Genomic DNA, 14,658 nt, shown 5'->3' with positions numbered 1-14,658 from the left:
GTCCCTCCTATCTTCCTTTCCTATTGGCCAACAGTGCTTTATTCATTAACCTGCATGAGAAACATATATACAGAATGGCATCTCCCATCATCTCCCCTTTTCTGTCTAAATAAAAAGAAGGGTTTTAACTTTAACATAGCAAAATATACAACACAACAGTTATCATGTAAGAATCCCAGTTAACAATATTTAGTCCATTAACATTTAGCAAGATTAAAAGAAACTATTCTATCATCTATCCTATATTTGTGAGTCTAAAGTCCTATATGTAACTTACTTTAAGCTTAACTAAGGAAAACTATAACCATAACTATCTGTCTTCAACTCCTTCAAAGACCACAGAAGGATAGTGTATAAACTCAAGAAATGACAGAGACATCTCACTGCCTGGTAAGTCACCTGAAGTTCTGTAATCTTCCATCTTCAGCCCATAGGCCATAGTGTGTCTGGCAGACTCTTCAGCAAAGCAGGAAAGTTTAAACTGTCTTCTTGTGTTGTGAGTTTGTCAGTCACTTTTCTCTATGTCTTGCAGACTGGCAGACTCTTCCATGAAGCAGGAACTCTGTAGCAATGTCCATCTTGAATCAGCAGTCACTTTTCTGTGGGTGCTGCATGTCCAGTTTATACAGCATAACATCAAACAGTCAAGACAAGAGCAGTATCTTGCCCAAATGGCTAGTCTTGTCATACTGGAAGCAAACTCCATACGTGTTTCTTCGATGTCCATTGTCCTTTCTGACATAGGTGGTGTTGCCAGGAGCAATTATGTCTCACTGTTAAGAAAAACCCCAAAGCATTTTAAATGCCATATTCTGTAGGTCTTTGAAAGGTTTGAAGAATTCCTATCCATATCAAATACATCTCTGTGTATCTTGAAAACCTAACTAACTTAATTCTAAGCTTTGACTATCATAGGTAATTATCTATAATCTGTACTAAATTATACATTACATTCGTAAAAGAGCGATATAAACATAATACCTAAACAAGAGAAATATAGATATCACAAAATTGACCTTAAATTGTATCAATAAATGAAAATCCATTCCATAACAAAGTATTCATATCTATACCATAACCACCTTTTTATCTTTAAAAATATTGGTTGTGATCATTAACCATCTATAACCAACCCCATTTAAATGAAAACAAACATTTATAAACAATATTTGGGAATTTGGGCGTCGTTCTTTCCAAACTGCTTCCTGCTGATAGGGGGCGCTGTCATGGGGATCCTAAGAAGATGCAGAAATCCTGGCTGTAGTCTGCAAGGATTCTTTGTCCAAGCTGTTTTGAATGTTGGATCACCTGGTACTCTGTTTCAGGGGGTCTGCCTTGCTCAAACCACATTAGTGTGGAAGGAATCCGCAGCTTTTCATTTTCTGTGAAGACAAAAATAGAAATCCTTTTCCCCAGTAACTTGCCCTTATATTTAAATTTTGGAGTCAGAGTATTTCCAAAATATATAAATTGGATTAATCAATAGTATTTGTTTTAACAGTTATTATTTCCTCAGCAGTCAGACAATTTAAGGACAACAGAATAGCATATAGCATCCATAATTTGTCTGTGCTTTCCATCTTTACCTGGCTTTTTTATTAGTCTGTTTCTTTTACTTCTATTTTTTCACTTTTTTGGGACAGGGTTTCTCTGTGTAACTTTTATCTGTCCTGGAATTCACTCTCCATACCAGGTTTACTTTGCAATGACAGAGATCTGCTTGCCTCTGTCTCCCGAGTGCTGGAATTAAAGGCATGTGCCACCACACCCAGCTCCTCTCTGTCTATTTAAAACCATTTTATTCCTTTTCTCTCCCAAACCTAGAATATTTTAGAACACACTGTAAACCTTTAGCGTTTTTTGGGTGTTTTTTTTTGTTTTGTTTTGTTTTTTTTATTTTTTTTGTTTTGTTTTTTATGTGAATCTGTCTTCACTGTAAATCTTTATCTTTTTCTGGCCTTGAGTCTTTTATCTGGTAAACAACAACATTGCTAAAATGAAAGTCATAGTTGTTTCCGCCGCAGTTTGTCAAAGATGGAGGTGGCTATTTTACCGTCAGCACTAAGAGCTGTGCTCACTGCCTTGGTCTGTGCTGCCATCCAGCAGCATGTTGCTGGCTTGGAGATGAAGTCACTGCCACTGCCAGCTCTCATGCACACCAATAAATTGTTAGCAGAGTTCTTAAAAGCCTTGTAGTTTTCTGCCACTTATGATGAGTCAGGAAATCTCCCTTAAAGGAGCTGTGCGAATATCTGCTTGTCTCTTGCAGAGTCCAACTGAGAAAAATGCTGCTACCAAGAAACCTTGCTTGTCTCTGTTCTTTTGTTTGTAAAATCCTTTTTTACGCTGTTGTTAAATTTTAAGAGGAAGTTCTTATTAGCCACGTGGGCGCCATATGTAAGGAGTAAGGTTTTTCTGCCTGCCGCTGGTCTTGTCCTGCTGTTGCGCCAGCCCCAATTAGCACACTGAGACTCTGTACTAGTTTCTTATCAGCTAGCTCTGTCTTAAGTATTAACCCATTTATGTTAATCTAATATTTCCATGTGGTCTTACCAGAGAGCCGGCTGGCATCCTGCTCTCTCCAGATTCTACATCTTGACTCCTCCTTACTACTTCCTCTTTCCTCTTTGTCTCCTAGTCCCTCCTATCTTCCTTTCCTATTGCCAACAGTGATTTATTCATTAACCTGTATGAGAAACATACATACACAAAAGCATCTCCCATCACTTAACCACATCGTTAAGATATTTTCTGATGGTCTGTACCCACGCATTTTACACCAATTACAAAGTTTATGAACATTGAAATCTTTTGCAATATATCCTCTATCAGTCATACTCACTGCTTATGTAACTATATTCAAGCAGTTATTATTTCTGGTCTAATATGTCATGTTTCTCTCTAGTTGGTCATGTCTCCATGCTTTTCCCTATTTAAAAATATCTCTTGATGTTCTTTCTTTACTTCTTTAAAAATTATCCTTTTCCCCATGTTAAAAAATATTTACTGTATTCATATTTTCTAATCTAAAATGTATTGCATTATTGTTAATAATTTAGCAAAGTAAATATTTTTTCTTATTTACCTACAAAACTTTAAGAACTTCCATTCATTTAAGTCTCAAAGGTCTTTAAAAACATCAGTGTCAAAGGTCTTGTATTTATGTAGGTTGCTCCTGGGTACCCTCATAGCTGTGTTTATTAATAATGTGTTTTTAAAATATCCTAATCCAACAATGTCTTACTATATATTTTAAGGCTACTGTGAATGGAATTGTTTCCCTGATTTCTTTCTCAGTATGTTTGGCATTGTTATACAAGAAAGATACTGACTTTTGTGTGTTAGTTTTCTATCCTTCCACCATTATGGCTGCATTAATCAGCGTTAAGGGACTTCTGACACTTTCAGTTGTATATGTTTAGAATCATACCACCACAATAAGGAAACTTTTACTTCTCCCCATTTGATTTGTATTCCCCTTGTCTCCTTCAGTTGTCTTACTGCTCCAGCTCAGAACTCAAGAACTATATTAAATACAAATGGAGATAGTAGGCATCATTTTGGGGAAGATATTTTTGAGTTTTTCTCTATTTGACATTATAATGCTTTGGGAAAATTCATCCACTGCAAGAACAACGTCACATGTCAGAAATAGCTTACAGTTTTCTATGAACAAGCCTGCTTCCCTATAGCAGTCTTTTCAAAAGCTATCATAAAATATCCACTGTTGAATAATCCTGAAATTGTTAATAACAATTTCATATATTAGAGGAAGCACTCTGCTCACCTTAGTATATAGACTTGTATGGGTATGATTCAAGACTATGACAAGATACAGAGTAATAGATTTATCTTACAGTGTCTGACAAACAACACTCAACATTCCTTTCCCATCTAAACAAAGGCTGAATGTCAGTACCACGCTCTCAGTTCACAAAGCACTTGAACCATCAACTTCCTAATGTTCCCCTGGAAGTCCTGTTTGAAACAGTGTGGCCTACTCTCAAGTGATGATTCTGATTTTAATTAAGAATGAATCAAAGCCATTACTGTGTATTCAAACTTATTGCCACATACTAAGTCTTACATCATTTTAATGACACAATACTAACTTCATTAGGTATTCTACACAGATTGTTTATATTTTATATTTCCTCTGCTACTATATGTGTATGTTTTGACTGTTGTGATTTTATTATCACTTGTGTCCCTAAGAATCAACAATTTAAAATTCAATGCCCTGAATTTGAACTCCAAGTATCAATGAATACATGGAATATCCTCAAATGTAAAAACATTATAATGCCTTAATATTACCAAGCAACAAAAGTCACATGTCAGTTAAAGATATAAATGTTTAAGTTATTTCACACTGAGTCTTTTGAATTTTGCGTATATTCAACAAATGCAATAACAGGGGCTTCTAATAAAACAACAAAGATCTAGACTGTACCCTTGCTGGAGGTATGGACTCGAGTTATGCTAGCAATGAAACCTCTGTGCCACATTCAGTTGCCAGTGCTCATGATATAGGTTGACATATTGGACATCATCATGAGCATGCAGTCACAAAATGCAAAGCATGAAGAACGACATATCAAAACGTTCTCCCGCACCACAGATAAAGTGTCAAGAACAAAGGAGAGAGAAGAAAAACCTGTGGGTTCTGAGGTACATGACATTAAAAACAACCTTCAAGAATAATAAAGTAATGAGGTGTGTATTGTTGGGTGACAATAAAGACATATATGAGATTAAATAATTTGGTTAGGTGCTGCCAATGGTGGGAGAGTGAACATTTCCATTGGATAGGGTACCTGAGCGACCTATGAGGGTTCGATCTACCTGTTGACTGTGAGACATCATTTATCATAAGTCACTAAATTCTGCATTTGGGGGGTTATTATAGCTATTTGGCTATTTGTTTAAAAAAAAAACCAGTAAGAACTGAAGAGATAATGCCTTAGTGGAGAAAAACACTGACTATACAAGTCCAATGAATTCAACCCCCTGATATCACCTAAAAATCCAGAACACTGGCAAACATCTGGGATCCCTTCAAGCTCAGCAGAGAAATGTGTAGCAAACACTGGAAATTGCCTGCAAGCCAAAATGCTAGCTTGACTAGAGTACAAAATACAACCCAGAAACCTGCCTTGGAATGATAGAAGGGGTGTCAACTCCTGAAAGATGTCTTGAAACATCCCCAGGTGTCCTGGTTAGGGTTGTATTGCTGCATTGAAACTCCATGGCTAAAAGTAAGTTGAGGAGGACAGGGTTTATTTTGCTTGTACTTCCATATCCCTGTTCATCATTGAAGGAAGTCAGGACAGAAATCTAACACAGCAGGATCCCAGAGTCAGGAGCTGATGCAGAGCCCATGGAGGGTGCTGCTTACTGGTTCACTTCCAACAACTTGCTCAGCCTCCTCTCTTATAAATTCCTTATCCCAATCCCAGGGGTGGTTCTACCCAAATGGGCTGTGCTCTCCCATATCAACTAATAATTAGAAAAATGATCTAAAGGCTTAACAGTATCCTGCTTTTATAAGATTTTTTTTTCAGTTGTTGATCTCTTCCTCTGGTGATTCTAACTTGTGTCAACATAAAATTACCAAGTAAACTGTGGAATGTGTACACACACACACACACACACACACACACACACACACACACACACAGCATATACCAAGTGCTTTGTTGCTGTGATTAAATACTCTAGTAAATGGCAAATTAGAATAGAAATGATTTATTTTAGATCACAGTCCCTGGGTAACTTCAGGGCAGGAAAACATGGCAGGAACTAAAACAAAAGCCATGGAGGAGTGCTGCTTATAGACTGGTGTTCTTGTTCTTATTCAACTCCCTTTCTTATACAACACACCAGGTTTATTTGCCTAGGGATGGCACACCCACAGTGGGCTGAGAACCCCTGTATTAGTCATGAGTCAAGATAATTCCCTATAGTCATGTCTACAGGCAAGTATGGTGGAAGCAATTTTTCAATAAAACTTATTCTTTCAAGTTTGTCAAGCTGACAATGAAGCTCACCCCACACACCCAAGAATAAATATTAACATACAAATAGAGAATATTTGATTTAAAAAATAAAAGCCCATGTTTTTCTGATAATATATTTTATGTAAATTTGAAACAAGCTTGTTTTACATTTCAACCCAGTTACCTCACCCTCCCCTCTTCCTCTGTGCCCCTCACAAACTCCATCCCCTTAGAGCTCCTCAGGGTAGGTGAGGCCTTCCATGGGAGATCTTCAAAGTCTGTCGTGTCATTTGGAGCAGGACCTAGGACCTACAAGTGTATCCCTCTATGTGGAATGAGCTCGAAAGTCCACCTGTATACTAGGGATAAATATTGATACACTACCACAGGCACCATAGACTGGCCAGTCTTCCTACCTGACACCAATGTTCAGGAGTCTGGGTTGGTCCTAAGCTGGCTTCTCAGCTATCAGACTAGGGTCCATGAACTCCCTCATGTCCAGGTCAGCTATTTATGTGGGTTTCTGCAGCCTTGTCTTGACCTCTTTGTTCATCACTCTTCCCACTGTGCAACTGGATACCAGGAGTTTGACTCAATGTTTGAAGTGGGTGTCTGTTTCTGCTTCCATCTGTTACTAGATGAGGGCATATAAGAATGTAATCAATCTCATTATCAGGAAAAGGCATTTTCACTGTTGCTTAGATTATTGGTTGAGGTCATCCTTTCACATCTCTGGACATTTCCCTAGTGCCACATTTTCTTAAAAGCTATAATGGACCCCTCTATCATGGTATCTCTTTTCTTCCTCTCCCCTATTCTTTCCCTGTCTCCATCTCCTGTTCCCTCGTGTTTTCTCTCCTCTCCTCTTCTCCCCTTTTCTTTTTTCCTAACTCACTCTCCCCTTCTCTCCATATGCCCAATTTGACCATTTCCCTTTCCCCTTCACCAGAGGACCATGTATATCTCTCTTAGGGTCCTCCTTCTTTGCTAGCTTTTCTGGCAATGTGGGTTGCCGTCTGGTAAACTTTTGTTCTTTGCATGAGTGAGTATATACAGTGTTTGACATATTGTGACTGGGTTACCTCAAGAAAGTTTCTTCTAGTTCTATCCATTTGCCTGCATATTTCAAGATTCCATTGTTTTGGTTTTTGACCCCTGCTTCTCCCGGTAAGTTGCATTGCATTGTGTAAATGTACCACATTTTCTCCAACCATATTTCTGTTGAGGGGCATTTAGGTTGCTTCCAGGTTCTGGCAATTACAAATAGTTAAACAAATGTCCTTGTCCTATGAATGTGCATATCTTGGATATATATGACAAGAGTGGAAATGCTGGATCTTGTGATAGACTGATTTCCATTTTCCTGAGGAACAGCCATATTGATCTCCAAAATGACTGTACAAATTTGCACTTCCACCAGCAGTGGGGAGTGTTCCCCTTTCTCCACTCCTCTCCAGCATAAACTGTCATTGGAGTACTTGATTTTAGCAATTCTGACAGGAGTAAGATGGTATCTCAGAGTTGTTTTGATTTGCATTACCCTGATGGCTAAGAATGTTCAGCATTTCCTTAAGTGTCTTTCCACCATTTTAGATTCCTCTATTGAGAATTTTCTATTCAGTTTTGTACCCCACTGTTTATTTGTATTATTTTGTGTTTTGGTGACTAGCTTTTTTTAAATTATATAACCAAGTCCATTTAAATGAAAAAAAAAAAACATTTATAGACAATATTTGGGAATTTGGGCATTGTTCTTTCCAAACTACTTCCTGCTGGTAAGGGGCACTGTCATGGGGGATTCGAAGAAGATTCAGAAATCCTGGCTGAAGTCTGTCAGGCTGCTTTGTCCCGCTGTTTTGAATGTGGGATCACCTGGTACTCTGTTTCAGGTGGTCTGGCTTTATCAAACCACATTAGTCTGGAAGGAATCCACATCTTTTCTGTGGAAACAATGGTGACTAGCTTCTTAAATTCTTTGTATATTTTGGAGATCAGCCCTCTGTCAGATGTGAGGTTGGTGAAGATCTTTTTCCATCCTGTGTGCTGTTGCTTTGTCTTGTCAACTGTGTTCTTTGCCTTACAGAAGATTTTCATTATCAGGAGGTACCATTTATTAATTATTGATCGCAGTGTCTGTGCTACTGGTGTTTTGTTCCAGAAGCAGTCTTTTGTACAAATTCATTCAAGTGTACCACCTACTTTGTCTTTTACAGGTTCAGTGTGACTGTATTTAAGTTGAAGCCTTTGATCCATTTGGACTTAAGTATTGTGCATGATGATAAATATGGATCTATCTGCAGTTTTCTAAAAGACAGCATCCAGTTGGGCCAGCACCATTTGTTGAAGATGCTTTCTTTTTTCCATTGTATATTTTATCTTCTTTGTCAAAATCAAGTGTTCTTAGGTGTGTGCATTGATATCAGGATTTTCAGTTCTATTTGATTGGTCTACCTGTCTATGTTTGCACTAATTCTAAGCTGTTTTCAGGACTATAGCTCTATATTCGAACTTGAAGTCTGGGGAGGGGATACTTCTGAAAGTATCTTTAGTGTATAGGGTTGTTTTGGCTCTCCTGGATCTATTGTTTTTCCGTATAATCTTCAGCATTGTTCTTTCAAGTTCTGTGAAGAATTGTGCTGGCATTTTGATGTGGATTTCATTGAATCTCTAGATTGCTTTTGGCTTCGTTGGCATTATTACTATGTTGATCCTGCCTATCCATGAGCATGGAAGATCTTTCCATTCTCTGGTATCTTCCTTAATTTCTTTCTTTAAGACGCAATGTTCTTCCTCTATATGTATTACACTTGTTTGGTTAGCATTACCCAAAGATAATTTATGATGTTTGTGGCTATTGTAAAAGCTGGTAATTATCTGATTTCTTCTCAACCCATTTATCATCTGTATATAATAGGGCTACTGATTTTTTTAATTAAAATTGTATTCTGCCACTTTGCTGAAGATGTTTATCAGCCATAGGAGTTCCCTGGTAGAGTTTTTTGGGTCGCTTATGTAACCTATCATATCATTTGCAAATAGTGAAAGTTTGACTTGTTCTTTTCCAGTATATATCCCCTTGAAATCCCTTTGTTGTCTTATTGCTCCAGATAGAACTTCAAGTACAATATTGAAGATATGGAGAAAGTGGACAACCTTGCCTTGTTCCTGATTTTAGAGGAATCACATTGAGTTTCTCTCCATTTAGTTTGATATTGGCTTTCGGTTTACTGTATGTTGCTTTTATTATGTTTCGATATGTTCCTGTTATTCCTGACCTCCCCAAAACCTTCATCATGAAAGGGTGTTGGAGTTTTCTCAAAGGCTTTTTCAGGATCTAATGAGGTGATCATATGGTTTTATTGTTTTTCAGTTTCTTTACATGGTATATTAATTTGATAGATTTTTTTCTTGTGTTGAACCATCCCTTCACCCCTCAGTTGAAGTCTGCTATTTCATGATGGATCATTTCTATGATGTGTTCTTAGATTCTATTTGCCAATATTTTATTGAGTGTATTAGCATCAATGTTTATAAGGGACATTGGCCTGTAGTTTTCTTTCTTAGTTGTATCTTTGTGTGGCTTGGGTACCATGGTAATTGATGCCTCATAAAAAGAGTTTGGCAATGAACCTTCTGCTTCTGTTGTGTGGAACACTTTGAGAATTATTGGTATTATCTTTTCATTTAATTTCTCATTGAATTTTGCATTGAAACCATCTAGCCCTGGGCTTTTTTGGTTGGGAGACTTTTGATGACTCCTTATATTTCATTAGTGGTTATAAGGCTATTTAAATTGCTATTCTGTTCTTGATTTAATTTTGGTAAATGATATCTATCCAGAAATTTGTCCATTTCTGTTAAGTTTTTGAATTTAGTGGAGTACAGGTTTTCAAAATATGACCTGAAGTGTCTCTGGATTTCCTCGGTGCCCATTATTATGTCCCCCTTTTCGTTTCTGATTTTGCTAATTTGCATGTACTCTCTGCTTTAAGGGTAGTTGGGATAATGGTTTGTCTACCTTGCTGATTTTTTTTCAAAGAACCAACTCTGCCATAATCATATGAAGTATCTTTTTTATTTCATCCATACAAGTGATAATACACATTGGTAGAATTTGTATTTCCTAAAATTGTTTTTCATATCTGTTAAAAAGTGAAATTGGGACTATAACACTATTTATTAACCTTGTAAACAAGGCTAACCTAGTCTTACAGGGAGTTGATGCAGAGACAGACATATTAGCAAGCCCCTTTAATCACAATGCTTAAGAAATAGAGGCAGGCTGTGTAACTTCTTGATTCAATTTTGTTAAGTGATAGTTATCCAGAAAGTTGTCTATTTCCTTTGAATTTTCAAATTTTGTGGAGTACATGTTTATAAGGTGTGAACTGAAAATTGTCTGGATTTCCTCAGTGTCCATTATTATGTCCTTATTTTCATTTCCGATTATGTTAATTTGCATGTTGTCTCTCTGCTTTTTGGTTAGCTTGAATAAAGATATGTCTATCATGTTGAATTTCTGGAAAAACCAACTCTTTGTTGCATTGATTTTTTGTATTGATATCCTGGTTTCTACTTTATTGATTTCATCTCTCAAATTGATTATTTCCTGGCATCTCCTCCTCCAGGGTAAGTTTTCTTCTTTTTGTTTTAAAGCTTTCAGTTGTGCTATTAATTCTCTAATGTGACTATCCTTTGATTTTTCATATGGACACTTAGTGCAAAGAATTTCCCTCGTAGCAGTGCTTTCAAGGTGTCCCATAAGTTCAGGTATGTTGTGTCTGCATTCTCGTTGAATTTTAGGAAGTCCTTAATTTCTTTCTTTATTTCTTCTTTAACCCAGGTATGGTGTAATTGCTCATTGTTCAGTTTCCATGATATTGTGGGGTTTTTGGGATTTGTGTTGTTGTTGAATTCCAACTTTAAAGCATAGTGGTCTGATTAGATACAGGGAACTATTCCACTGTTTTTGTATCTTTTGAGGTTTGTTATGTTGCATTGAATGTGGTTGATTTTAGAGAAGGTTCCATGTGAAGCTGAGAAAATGGCATATTCTTTTGTGTTAGAAAGGAATATCGGTTAAACCCAAATGAGATGTAACTTCTGTTAGTTCTTTTGTTTCTATGTTAAGATTCTGACTGGTGGTCCTGTCTAGCAGTGAGAGTGGGGTGTTGAAGTCTCCCACTATGAATGTGTGAGGTTTTATATGAGCTTTGAGTTTTAGTAGCATTTATGAATGTGGGTGCCTTTATATTTGGGGTATAGATGTTCCGAAATGAGACTATGTGATGGAAATGACCGTCTTCATCTCTTTTGACTGAGTTTGGTTTGAAGTCTTACTTGTCAGATATTAGGAAAGCCACACCTGCTTACTTCTTGGGTCCATTTGATTGTAAGATCTTTTCCCAACCTTTTACTATCTTTGAAGCTTAGATGTGTTTCTTGTATGCAGCAGAAGGAGGATTCTGTCTTTGTATCCATTCTGGTAGCCTGTATCTTTTTATATGAGAGTGAAGACCATTAATATTGAGGTAAAGTAAGGCCCATTGATTGTTGATGCTTGTTTGTTTTGGATTTGTTGTTGTGCTATTGGGAATATATTTGCCCTGTGTTATGCTTAGGTTCTGGTGAAGTTGGATTATATATTGCCTAGGTCTTTATGAGTGTTGTTAACTTCCTTGGGTTGGAGTTTTCCTTCCAGAACTTTCTTCAGGGCTGGATTTGTAGATACTTATTGTGAAAATCTGGCTTTGTCATTAAATATTTTGTTTTGTCCGTATATAGGGATTGAGAGTTGAGAGGGTTGTTTTTTTTTTGTTTTTTTTTTTTTTTGTTGTTTTTTTTTTTTTTGCTAGGTATAATACTCTGGGCTGGCATCTGTGAAAAAGTAGACAAACTTCTGAATAGCTATCACTTTTCCACAATTAACTCAAGAACAAATAAGCAACTTAAATAGACCTATAACCCTTAATAAAATAGAAGCAGTCATCAAAAGCATCCTAATACCAATACTCCTCAAAGTGTTCCATACAAATAAAGAGAAGGTTCATTACCAATGTCATTTGACAAGGCAACAATTACCTTGGTACCCAAGCCACACAAAGATGCAACTATGAAAGTTAACTTCAGACCAATATCCCTCATGAACATTCATGCAAAATTACTCAATAAAATACTGGCAAACCTAATCAAAGAACACATCAGATAAATCAGGAATGGTTCAACATATGAAAATCTACCAATGTGATCTGCCATAGAAACAAACTGAAAAAGAAAACCATATGATCATCTCACTAGATGCTAAAAAAGCCTTTGACAAAATTCAACACACTTTCATGATAAAAGTCTTGGAGATATAAGGGATAACAGAAACATACCTAAAATGTAATAAAAGCAATATACTGTAAACCAACAGCCAACATCAAACTGAATGAAGAGAAGCTTAGAACAATTCCTCTAGAATCAGGAACAAGACAAGGTTGCCCTCTCTCTCCATATGTCTTCAATATTGTACTTGATACAATTATTCTAATATGCTTATGAGCACAAAGGTAATATTTTCTAATATAGTAATATAGGTCTTATACTTGGTCATTGATTATATTTAAGTACAAAAGATTAGTAATATTAAAGGTCACTTTAACATGGTTCCTTCATTATGAGTTGTATTTACTTTGGGCACAGGTGGTAAGTGGGGAATATTGGTCCAGTCTGTGATCCTGAATGGTCACCCCCATATACCCTGCACTATTTCAGTGAGACACCTGGAGTTGCATGGTCAAAATCAGAACAATAGGATAGTGGGGCTAGTGAGTGTATCCAGAGGCAGAGTGGAGCTCAAGCTTTTGGTCTTGTGGAAGGATGTAAGACTAGAATTTTCTGAGGTTTTCTTGGGACTAGAGTCTTTGTCTGAGTGATGGTATTTCTCCGGGGGTGGGGGGAGCTAAGTGTCTTATCCCAAAGGAGGCTGGCTCCTAGGACTGCATGGAGACATATCAGTGACCATTTTGTTCATCATTGTTATAAATGATGAAATAAATGCTTATCCTCTCTCTATTTCTTTTAATTTACATGTTGATCCCAGGTCCCTCTCGCTCCCTCCCTCTTCTCTTACTCTCTCTCCCCCCTCACATGCAACCTGACCTCTCCCCCCTCCTACACCCCCTTCCTCTTCTCTTACCCTCTCTCCCCCCTCACATGCAACCTGACCACTCTCCCCTCCCATCCCCCCACCCCAATTACACATGGAGGGCAATGCCATCCAGGTGGGGTCATGTAAATCTGTCAAGTCATTTGAAGTAGGGACTAGAACTTCTGTCTCTAGGTTAAGGGCGTATCCCTCCATGGGGGATGTGCCCGCAAGCTCCTTTTGTGCACCAGGAATACATCCTGGTTCCACTGTCTGAGTCCCTTAGACTGCTCAGTCCTTCTAGCTGAGACCCATACTCCAGGAGCTCTAAGTCAGTCCCATGCTGGATTCCCAGCTTTCAGTATGGGGGCCCATTAACTCCTCCATGTTCGGGTCAGCTGTCTCTATGTGTTTCTGCAACCTGGTCTTGTCCTCTCCCTCTGATCTGAATTCTAGTTCAACTCAGTGTTTAGTTACAGGTGTTTGCTTCTGTTTCCAACAGGTACTAGATGAGGGCTCCATGGTGGTAGATAAGTTAGTTGTTGATCTCATTATCAGGGAAGGGCATTTATGGTAGCCTTTCCACAGTTGCTCAAATTATTAGTTGGGGGTAGTCTTGTAGATCTCTATACCTTTCTTTAGGTTCAGTTTTCTCTTCAAACCAATAATGGCTCTCTCTTTTATGTTTGTTCTCTCTCTCTCTCTCTCTCTCTCTCTCTCTCTCTCCTGTCTTCTGTTCCTATGCTGACACAATCTTCCTAGTTGCATGTGCTTTCCTCTCCTCCCCCTTCTCTTTCTCCTACTTCTCTCTCCATTCACTGCCCCTCCCACTTCTCATGTGCTCTGGGGGATTTGTCCCTTCCCCTTCTGTGAGGGACCTTACATGAATCTCTAAGAATATACTTTATATTCTAGTTCCTCTGGTGGTTTGAATTATAGGCTGGCGATCCTTAGCTCTAGGTCTAAAATCCATATATGAGTGCGTATATACCATGTTCCCCTTTTTGTGACTGGGTTACCTCATTCAAGATGGTTTCTTCAAGTTCCATCGACTTGCCTGCAGATTTCAAGATTCCATTATTTTTTCCCTATAGAATAGTATTCCATTGTGTAGATGTACCACATCTTCTTTACCCATTCTTCTGTTGAGGGGCATCTAGGTTGCTTCCAGTTTCATGCTATTACAAATAATGCTGCTATGAACATAGTTGAGCACATGTCTTTGTTGCATGGATGTGGATCATTTGGGTATATGCCTAAGAGGGGATTGCCTGATCCTGTGGTAAACTAATTCCCATTTTCCTGAGGAACCACCATACTGATCTCCAAAATGCAGGCCCAACTTTCTTAATAACTGAGTCTGTAGCACACTCTACTACTCACTGACTTCCTGTGCTTGAGTCATTGGTACTGCATCTTCTCACCCCCCAGGCAACAGAAACAAAATCATTCACAGTATGGGTACTGGGAGATGTCCTTTCAGACAGTATTAAGGATGCAAGACTGAGGAGGTCATACTGTTGTACAAAT

Source organism: Phodopus roborovskii, unplaced genomic scaffold, assembly GCF_943737965.1.
Source record: "Phodopus roborovskii unplaced genomic scaffold, PHOROB, whole genome shotgun sequence".
NCBI classification, from domain to species: Eukaryota; Metazoa; Chordata; class Mammalia; order Rodentia; family Cricetidae; genus Phodopus; species Phodopus roborovskii.
The sequence above is the reverse complement of the archived record's forward strand: the minus strand, read 5'-3'. Positions refer to the sequence as shown.